This window comes from Numenius arquata, chromosome 6 (genome assembly GCF_964106895.1).
Source record: "Numenius arquata chromosome 6, bNumArq3.hap1.1, whole genome shotgun sequence".
Taxonomy (NCBI): Eukaryota; Metazoa; Chordata; class Aves; order Charadriiformes; family Scolopacidae; genus Numenius; species Numenius arquata.
In genome coordinates, this window is record NC_133581.1 from 30,064,541 (window position 1) to 30,075,363 (window position 10,823).

Sequence of the window (10,823 nt, forward strand, 5' to 3'; positions counted from 1 at the left end):
CAGGACAACGTGTGCTTGCTCTGCCGGTGCTTGGAGCCAACCAGACATGACTCAGCCCTGAAGTGGAAGGCGTGAGCTGTCGTCAGTGCAGTGCAGCGCTGCGCTCTGGCCAGAGAGTCTTATTGCCAGACGAGGTGTGTTAGCTCAAGCTCTGCGCTGTACCGGCATGAGAAAGAAAAAAAAAAAAAAAACCCATCATGAGCTGTACAAGTCTTCACAGATGCTGTAAGGTAATTTTTTTTTGCAATGGCCAGACCCAGACTTACCTTTCCCCCAGCCCTTTTTCACCCCTCTCCCTTAGCATTTCTTGTGAAACTCTTAAGTCTGGTTAGTATTGCTCATCCCTGTGCACAGAGTGACATGAACTGTCCGGGAATTGAGACACCCTGCATATCTTTGGATACCCCACACATCTTTGGATATTAGGAAAATTTTTTACACGGAAAGGGTTATTAAGCCTTGGAATGGGCTGCCCAGGGAAGTGGTTGAGGCACCATCCCTGGAGGTATTTAAAAGACGGGTTGACATAGAGCTTAGTGGCATGGTTTAGTGATGGGGGTTTTTTTATCAGAGTTAGGTTGATGGTTGGACTAGATGATCTCAAAGGTCCCTTCCAACCTGGACAATTCTATGATTCTATGACTGCATGAGGTTTGGAAGAAGGCTTGGCTGTGATCCCACCGGTTCAGAATGGGGACAGAACTTGCTTGCCTCTGCCTGCTGAAGACAACGTAGACTTGCTCTGTGTCTGTATTGTTTCTCTCATAATTACTGTTTGATTAAAGCATTTAAGATATGTTTGTCTTTTTAATTTGGCTCCAGAGTAAGGCAGGAGGCCCACTCGTAATGTACTGTTTCCTTTAAGCCCAACCTGGCAAATTCCGATTGCCTCTGAGATAGGCAGCGTTATGAAACAGTCCTGAGTGCTTCTGCAGGCAAGCACATTCCTGCAGCAGAGCTAGCCTAAAAAAATCCAGGAGCAGATGGAAGAAAGGCTAAAGAGGGTAATTAAATGTGGCTTTTCCCTAAGAAGTAAGCCTGTTGTAGCAGCTCAGCTGGGCCTCGTCAGCCAGGTACAGGATGCAGCTTCTTGGCGTGTGGTCTGCAGTCACAGCGCATTGAATTTAAGAGAAAGTGTTTTCGTATCGTTGCAGCATGTTAATGTGTGGACCACCAAAGCCTTCAGTGAGGATAAGCTTCTCCTGCTTGGCCATGAGCCTGGAAAGGCTGTTGCTTTACCTGTAGGAGGGGTTTGGATGAAGAACAGCAGGCAACTGGTGCCTGTAAAACAAACCAAAGCATTCATAGTAAGTGAGTGAGTATTTGTGGGCTAACTGTAGCTTGATGTTGGATGATAGTGATGCTAGCATCAAATGTCAGTGGCTTACAAAATGAGAATGGCATAGTCAGAGCACTCATCACACAGGTAATCCATGCGCCAGCTAATACATGTCTGAATGTGGCAAGAGCTGTCTGGCTGTGTTGGTTTATCTGGGTGTTCGTGCTGGTGAAAAACTGAAAGAGCGGCAGTAGAGAGGTGATAGGAGGGAGGTTGTCAGTGGTTGTCAGTATGTCATGGTTTCGGCCGAATTTAACCAAAACCAGACCGACACATGGCCCTTCGCTCCCCCCCCCCCCCCCCCCCCCAAAAGAGGAGAGAGGAGAGAAAGAGATAAAGAGGTTTAGACGTTTAGAATGAACTAAACTACTTTAATGAAGAATTAATATTAAAATAAAAATAAAGAAGAAAATAACGAAATAGATACAATATATACAAAACCGTGTCAAGCTCCCAGGATGACAGTCACATCACCGACAGGCACTGGGGAAGCCCCAGACTGGACTCAGCAGGGGATGGGAACTGGGTTCCAGCTCTGGAGTCAGGAACACACGGATCGGGATCAAAGGCAGGTGAACAGACAGAGTCCTCTCTGGACGTCGGCCATCGCAGGAAGAGAGCTGACCCTTTGATCCCTCAGCTTTTATACTGAGCATGGGGCAGATGGGATGGAATACCCCAGTTGGTCAGGTTTGGGTCACCTCTCCTGTCCACTCCTCCCCACCGATGTGACCCCTCTAAGGGGACAAATAACGAAATTGGCTGACCTTGGTTGTTATAGCAATAAGTATAAGCAAGGGCCTTTCTGCATACTGTTCCCTGGCATGGAGCACAAACATCGGTCTTATCATTCTGAGAACGAGCAGTTTTCTCCGCAATATGCCATTAATTTCAGAGAGTTAGAGGAGGCCTAGCTAGGATGTAAAGTTACAGAACAGAAAATTGGTTCGGTTTTACTTCAAACCGGGACACAGTACAACAGTGTCAAAGAAAATCTGTTGTCTGCCTCAGGCCACCAGCCTCAGGCCCTAGGTTTTATGGCTGTGGGTACCTGATCTATCTGCTTGGAGGCCAGGGGGATTAGTGATGACATGAGCAAAGAAGGGACTAAAAAGAGCTTGTTCAGACTGAGAAACCCCGTGTTGCTAAAACCAGCACCACTGTGTTTGTCTAGGTCAGCTAGTAACTCTATGGAACCTATAATAAATCGGTAAGGAGAGGTATTAATACTGACTATGTTTTGACTGAAGGAAATACGGTGGAAACAGGACACAGGAAAGTTGTTAAGCTTGTACTACTCTGCAAACTCTTTTAGCCTGCCTGGCTAAAGTGGTTGTGTTGGAGTTATGGACCCTTATGGACAGCTGTAGAAATTACTGACCATCAGTTTTCTCTTATGGTGGAAAGGACCTGAAAGAAAGAGTGCCCTCCTATTAAAATATCCGTTTATGTTCCTCAACAACCAGGATATGAGAAAATAAAAACAAAAGAAGTGTTTTCGGCAAGATTTACAGTTGCCAGCAAATTCAGAGGAAGCGTTCTATGTTGGTGGGTGATATGCAAAACTACAAAAGCCAAAGGGGCTTCAAAGCATGCTTGAGAAATTCCAGCTGTGAAACCACAAATAACGTGTATGCACACTGGCAGGCAGGGGCCAACAGCCAGTATGTGGCTCTGTGTTGGTAGTGGACATCTGTGCTAGGAACAAAGCCCAGATGATACGAAGTTAAGACTTTCAAAACAGTACCTAGCAAGATACTGCAATAGAAACCTCTAGTGGCAGAGCACCATGCAAAAGTCTCCATATTACGCAGCAGCAGTCAGCAAAGATGGATTTTAAAGTGCTGAATGTTGTTTGGGGTTTTATTTTAAGGCTTCTAAGCCCTCTTCTGGATCATCATGGTAGTTCTGTTTTATATTTGTGAAGGACTGGAATGTTTTGTTGTTGCAAAAGTGTTGCATTATAAAGGTTTTCTAATAACAAGAGGAACACACCTACTTGCTTCATAACGGGGATTTTCTTTTAAACGTACATTTTGGATACTCGAATGCCATGTTGTCTGGTGCTGCTTAAAATATGTGTTCCATATCTAAGCATAAATACCATAGGGTATGACAGTTGCTATAGCAACTAAGCATCTACTACTAAATAGCACCCACAAGCTCAAAAAACATGTGCAGCCTGTCACTACACAAGGTATTCCTTTCTTTGCAGCAAGCCAAGTACCATATTTTCATCTCGGGATTTACTCTTGTTTCTGATGAATGTGCTTGTGCTGTGCATATGAAGATCTTTTTTTTTTCCCCCCACCAGCTCTACCTTCCTTTGAAAACTGCAGATACTGTAAGAACAAAATAGCCAGAAGCAGTTGCAAGCTGAAGAAGTTAATGAATAATTCCTTTTTCGTATATCCTTGAACATACATTAGAGTGTGGCTTTCAGATCTTTTAGGGCAGATTTGAGGCTTACACCTTTGCTGTTCTGCATCTTTTGATATTACAGTGTTTTGCTCTTGAAACCAGGCTTTTGGAAGGCACTGTGCTGTTTCTAGAAGTCGAATCCCTGAAAATTACAATACCAGTGGGCAAGTAATTTCCGCAATAGTGGCAAACCAGACAGTTACAATTCAAAAGCACAGTTAAAGCTTATGAAACTTTTAAGAATATGTAGGTCAGTTGCTTATTTTTAAGTTTGCCTTAAAGTTGTTAACCATCTGGACCATGAAAACAAGAGGAAAAAAAAGTAGAAAAATAAAAACACTGAGTTTCTTCTGCAGTAACTTAATTCTAGCGGTCGAGACTTTAGTAACAAACCATTGATGGCATTAGTGAAACATGATTTTCCGTAGACCCATCAGTAATAACAAGGAGAATAAAATTAAGCATCTGTAAGAGAAATACGCTGGTATAGAAGTTAAGGCTTTATCTGCAAGTTAAATTTACCCTCTGTACTCCTTGGAAGAGCAGACAAAGGCTGTGATGTCTTGTTGGAGCGTTTGGATTGTTTTAGTCTGGTGAATTGATAGGTTCGACTGGAGAACATACTGTATCCAGAAATTATTCCTGATGTTGATTTGATGGTGACTTACCTGAATTACACAGTCTATAAGAAAAAAATATAAATTATAGTAGGAACATAGCAATTATAGTTTAATGAGGATACAAAAAAACGAGCATAAGAAGCAGGTAAACTAAGGCGTGATTTTTTTTTACCCTATTTTTTTTCTAAAAGAATGATTGCTAATGCCTGTCTTGCCTTATCTGGTTAAAGGGTTAAGCCAATCAGAAGCATGAGTATGAACACAGATAACAGGCTGTGAGCTGGTCTTGTTCTCTGCTCCGGTCCTGTGCCTTGGTGGGACAATAAAGGAATGTTAACTCGTGTCTCCTGGTCCTCTTTTGGTTCTAGCAAACATTTCGACATGTCTAGTTTTAACTGAATAATAAATCTTGAATTGGCCTTACTTAATCTGACCAACAAATAGCACCAAATGCCAATAGACTTGGGATAAAGTCACCGGAGCTGCAGTGAGCAGTGGTGCAGGACAATGTGGAGAGTGGTTTGCTGAGACAGGGAGGCGGAGTGGGGCTCTGTGAAAGAGTTGTTTAGAATTTGCTGGGTGTTTAGATACCGCAGGGGCTGTGGCTCAGCTGAACGCCTTAGATGGTATGTTTGCCTCCTGCCACTTAACAACCTCTCCAGGGAATCATGGACACATCCTGGCAAGTTCCATCATCCTTCATTTTCTGTTGTGCGACGCAAGGGAATTGACTCTCTTTCTCCCCATGATTTTTCTTGCCTGTTTTCCGTTCTGTTTTTTTTTTTTTTTTTTTGCTTCTTGTCTGTAGCCACCGTTCAGAAAAGGTTGCATGTTTCTGCCATAGCTGTATAAACATTATAACCGAATCTTATGTCTGCTCCGACGGCTATCTGTATCATGAACGCACATAAACACACTCATCTGTATGGACTGTTTGACCGAGCAGCACGGTCTTACAAATTTACGATTACAGGCTGCGAACTTAAGAGATACAAGGCATACAAATGTCTTTTTTTTTAATTCCACTGTGAAGTCCACCCTGGCCAGCAGGAGAAATAGGCTAGAGTCTGGTGCCCTCTTGTGGAAAACATCATCCGATGTCTTAAAAGCCATCGGGCCTTTGATTGCACTGGAAAACACAAAGAAGTTGATCCAAACCCGAAACTGGAAGTATAAAAAAAAGGGGAATTAACCTCTCAGTGTCATTTCTGAAATGAAACTTCTGCTGCGTGGTTCGGAATGGAGGCAGTTAGACTCGCAACCCACAGTTGACTGATGCGTTGAATATTTGAATGATAGGTCGCTTTCATAAAAGCTTTTCTTCATGTTAGTCCGTTAGACATATGATGCTAAACCACTGACAAGTCAGGATTATACACTGATATTGTTTTACATCATGGAAGGAGATGTCCAAACTACATTTCTACATTAAAAAAAAAAAAAAAGAAGAAAAAAAAAGGTTTCCTCCGAATTCTGGTGATTTGAAGTCATTATGATCTGAAAACACAGCCCAGCAAAAAAGTTCAGATTCACATTCACCTTTCCACAGGCTTCAGGAGAGGAGGGCTGGTTTCACCACTTGGCTTTAACTTCGAGTTGATTTATTTGTAATCGTTTTCAGTATCACCAGAGAAAAAAAAGAGTATTTTCTGGGACTTTTCCATGTGCAGTGTTGGTTCTCATCTTGGAATTTGACTAAGAAATGGTTCTAGTGTCTGAAACTTAATGCTAAGAAAACCAAAAGACAAATATTTAATATAATTTCCAGCTTCTTCCCTCTCATGAGAGGGGAACGTTTCTGGTCAGAAGAGGGAGTGACTCACCCTTGAATAGAGTAAGCAGGGGCCACTCAGCCTCTCGTTAGGGAGAGCCCTATGCTGAGTTATAAAATCACACACGCCTTTGAATTCTGCTTTTGTGGAGTACTGAAGTCACCTGCTGACCTTTTGTTTCCCATCGAATCTTTTCTCTTATTACGTTACAGCCTGTCTGTATCTGCTTCACACCGCGATGCACAAAGGGAGTTCCCTGTTTGCTCCCTGTTTCTTGTTTTTGACAGAAACTTCAGATTTGTACTTTGCCTGGCCGGAATCTCCTGCCTTTTGGTGATGGGCCAGTCTCACAGTAACATTCAAAAAAGCAAGAAGTCAGTCATACTCCTGAGTTCCCTTGTTATTTAATCTACATTTTTCTTCCCTTTTGCATATTGCTGCATCCAGTCCTGAGTTTAGTTTGAGCGTCGTGCGTTTTTTTACCCTTGGGACACAGCTATTACTGCAAACAGCGCATTTAAGTGCAGCATTCCATCGAGAGCTATGGACTATCCATTTTCATAAGCCTTATTTTAGGAAAGAATGGTCCAAAAAAATTAGAGGCAGAGAGGAACCATCCATGCAGCTCAATGGAAAATGACATGATTTTGTTTTAATACCTTATCAAATGTCTTTTATCCAACATATTGCCAAGTCACCTATAAATGTCAAATATACAATAATAAAAAATACCCGTACTGGGTAGTATGAGCCCAGCCTTCTCAACTACATTTAAGAAAGGCAAAAACCAATCCCCAAATTATCAAATTAGGTAAGTAATAGTGCTGTTGCCTCAAGCAGGTCATGCTCACACTGTCGGAGACCCATTCCAGAAATCTGGTGCTAAGAAAATGCTTCCCAACCCGCAAAAACTGTGCCACTTGAGAGGCAGTGTCCACACGGATAGCTATGAGAGCTCCCAAAGCACTGGGGATTTTAAAGATTGTTGCAGGTGGTCTACTGTGTGCAGACGTTGCAACAGCAAATGCTATTAGTGTTAACTAGTTGTTTTCAGTCCTGGACCCAGAGAGGGACTATAAGCCTTGTGAGAGCTTGGCCTTGTGTGTTTCCAGTCTGGAAGTCAACTCTGTGGATTGACATTACTCTTACCTTTTGGAAGCAAGAAAACACCTCCAAATACCAGAATATTGTCTTATGAGGAGCAGCTGATGTCTTATGAGGAGTGGCTGAGTTTTATGAGGAGCAGCTGAGGGAGCTGGGGTTGTCCAGCCTGGAGAAAAGGAGGCTGAGGGAAGACCTTCTCGCTGTCTACAACTCCCTGAAAGGAGGGTGTAGAGAGGCGGGGGTCGGTCTCTTCTCCCAGGTCACAGGCAATAGGACAAGAGGAAATGGCCTCAAGTTGCACCAGGGAAGGTTCAGATTGGATATTAGGAAAAATTTCTTCACTGAAAGGTGTTATCAAACATTGGAACGGGCTGCCTGGGGAAGTGGTTGAATTACCATCCCTGGAGGTATTTAAAAGACGGGTAGACGTGGTGCTTAGGGACATGGTTTAGTGATGGTTTTGGCAGTGTTAGGTTGATTGTTGGACTTGATGATCTTGAAGGTCCTTTCCAACCTAGATGATTCTATGATATCCCAGTGAGGAAAAATCCCAGTGAAGTCCCCAAGGGTCTAGTGCCCACGTTATCAGCAGGAGATCCAAATTTAAAATGTCACTCTGCATATTTTTTTTTTGCTGATGCCCCAGCATAAATAGAAGGAAATAAAGTGCTTTGAATTGGACCCTGAAAGTGCTGACTCATCAGAATTTGTGCTTTAGTACCTTATATTCGCCTCCGCACCATTCACTGCCTGATTGCAGCAAGCTCTGAATATGTGTACGACACACCTGCCTGCTCTTTCTAACATCTCCTGCAAGACAGACAGACAGTGCTCAAGGGGACAATGTCCCATTTTACAGATAGGGAACTGTGATACAGGCTGATGCATTTCTCGGGAGCTTTCTGAACGCTCAGTTATTTGCATACTCGTTCAGAACATCTGCGACTTCAGGCTTACAAGGCTTTTCAGGACTTTGTACATTCTACAAACCCCTTTTTCTTACAGTACATCCCTTCTCTTTGATTCTTCACCTCCCTCAAGAAATTATTTCATCGGAAAGCTTTGAACATACAGGGGTGCATTGTGATCATGGGTCCTGTCGCGGACCAAGGCTGCCGAACAGGATGGATCATCGCATGGCATACGGAGAAGGCTTATTTTTGAGGTTGCTCATGTTGATGACATTCATGGGATGTTTTGTGCAATTCTTAACCACGTGGCTTATCATCTCTCCTCAGCAGACTTTTCCAATCTCTCTGCGAGGCTGGTTTTTGCTTTGTTATCTCTGAACAGTTCTTAGAGGGTGGAGTAAGAGAGTTAAAACCCTAGAAGTTATCGGTGATCTGAATTACAGTGATGAGATGTAATGAGAGGGTGCTACTCTTTCTTACCAAGTGTTGATGATAGCAGCAACTAAGATCTATTACCAGGATATTAGTATCAGCCTAATTTGGGATAACAGATTTCTCTTTTTATGGTTCACGTTACTTTCACTTGGAGATTGCATCTCGAGGCCATACTGCATCCCTGGTGCAAATAGAGTATGAGAAGCGCCCTCTCCTGTGGAAAGGTTAATTGTGCAGGGGAAAGAGGGAGCTCTGCAGGATGCAAAACACCCCAGGAGGGACTAGAAGAGATGGAGAGGACTGGTAGGTATCACATCTTGGTCTCTAGGTGCTAGTTGCAGGAGACACGCTGGGAGATCCTGCTTTGAGGATGCTGCCACTTGTGTGCTTCCCCATGCACCAAAGAGGTTAAAAAAATGATTTCATCTCTTTGATGCAACCCCCCCACCCGTATTTGCTAACTTGGTTTGTGTTGGTTTGAAAATAAGACAGGTATTTCAATCTGTGAGGCAACTTTGGTGTCATTTCACTATATAGAGAAAGTTTCCTCAAAGACTGATCCCACAGTGTGACCTGTAGGATGACAATATGCTCACAAAGAAGTGCTATTAGATTGTGGACGTTCTTGAAAGCCTGGATCTGAGTTAGGTTTCGCCACTCGCTACCCAACACAAATTAACCATTGGGATGTATGTGATCACAGGGATTAAGTCGGACCAGCTACAGATGAGAAACAGTCAGTTTATCTGATGGGCTAGTTTAACAACATGGAAATAGCATTTCGTGATGTCCTCACTCAGACCTAAAGCTGCTTTTTCGTTTATCCAAAGAAGTCAGGATTTGCAGTTTTCTCACATGGATACATTGGTTGGTACTTGGCCCCTAATCCCTGTCATGGAATATTTTCGTTTGGAAGGTACTGCTGGAGGTCATCTTGGTCATCTTCAAAGTTGGATCAAGATGTACAGGGTCTTGCCACCCCCTTTAGGGGCGAGGCTTTTATTTCAGTGTGCATCTGAACAAAGAAGCTCCAAGGATTTTCATTAAGAGGATGCATAATGGTGTAGTAATTTAGAACATCATGTAAATTAGGCAAGGCAAAAGAGTTATAGATGTTGCATCAGTCCCTGCTAATCCCTATCCCCTATACCTCCAGCCCTGAGCTCCAATATTGACTGCTCTAAAGACACTCACGTTTGATCAGAGGGAAAACATCAGAGAGATTTCAAAATTCGCTGAGGTGAGTATCTACTTTCCATCCATTTCAGTCAGTTCAGAAGTCTATATCTTTGGTTTCTTCTAAATTCACTGCTATTATTCATCAGCGTTTTGCATTTAGACTACGAAAATCCTGAGGCTGGGGCAGCTTGCATACGTGTCTTCAGAGATTAATCACCAATGCCTTCACTGATTAATCAGCCCAGCTGACTGGGCTGGTACGAGCAATGCCTGCTGATGATTTGTTTTAGTAATAGAAAGTTTGATTTTCAGCAAAGTTACAGACATACAGCACTTTGCAGAGCTGTCCTTGATACCTTAGAGAGTTCGATCTCTGAGATATATATATGAAAATACAAACCTGCAGTTTGTTAATTAGGATCACAACAGAATATCACCTTTTTCCAAGACACAATCTCGTGTTCAATTCAGTATTATGTGAACTGCTTTTGAGGATACCTTTCATAGGTAGATGCTAGAGGAGTCATTTAATAATACAAAAATTAAATATGTCATAAATACAATAACTTGAGGAAATGCCGTTTTGGCACAATTCTTCTTTGCAAAAGTGTGTAAGAATAAAGCATAATATACAGAAATACCTGTGGCAATTTAAAAACATTAACAAGTATTATATTTACATTAACATTGGCTAATGTTAGTTAGATTCAAAAATGTCAACATTAATGACAATTTAAAAATATTACAGAAGTACAGCATTACAGATGAAGCAGAATGATGCTGTGAAACACTTTACAAACTCGTGCTCAACTACACATCCAACTGATTCATGACCTTTGTCTGTTTTACTTGGATCACATAAAAACGTGAAGAAGCCATTTGGATAAATCTTGCCGTATTTGTGTCACTCGTATTTTTTAATTTCTGGTTTGAAGGCACAGGAAACTACCGTCAATAATTTATTCATAGCGAAAGCAGCAGCGGCAACAATGAAATGGGCCCCGGCATAGTTTCACCTGTGCAGCACCAGCGTGTCCGAGCG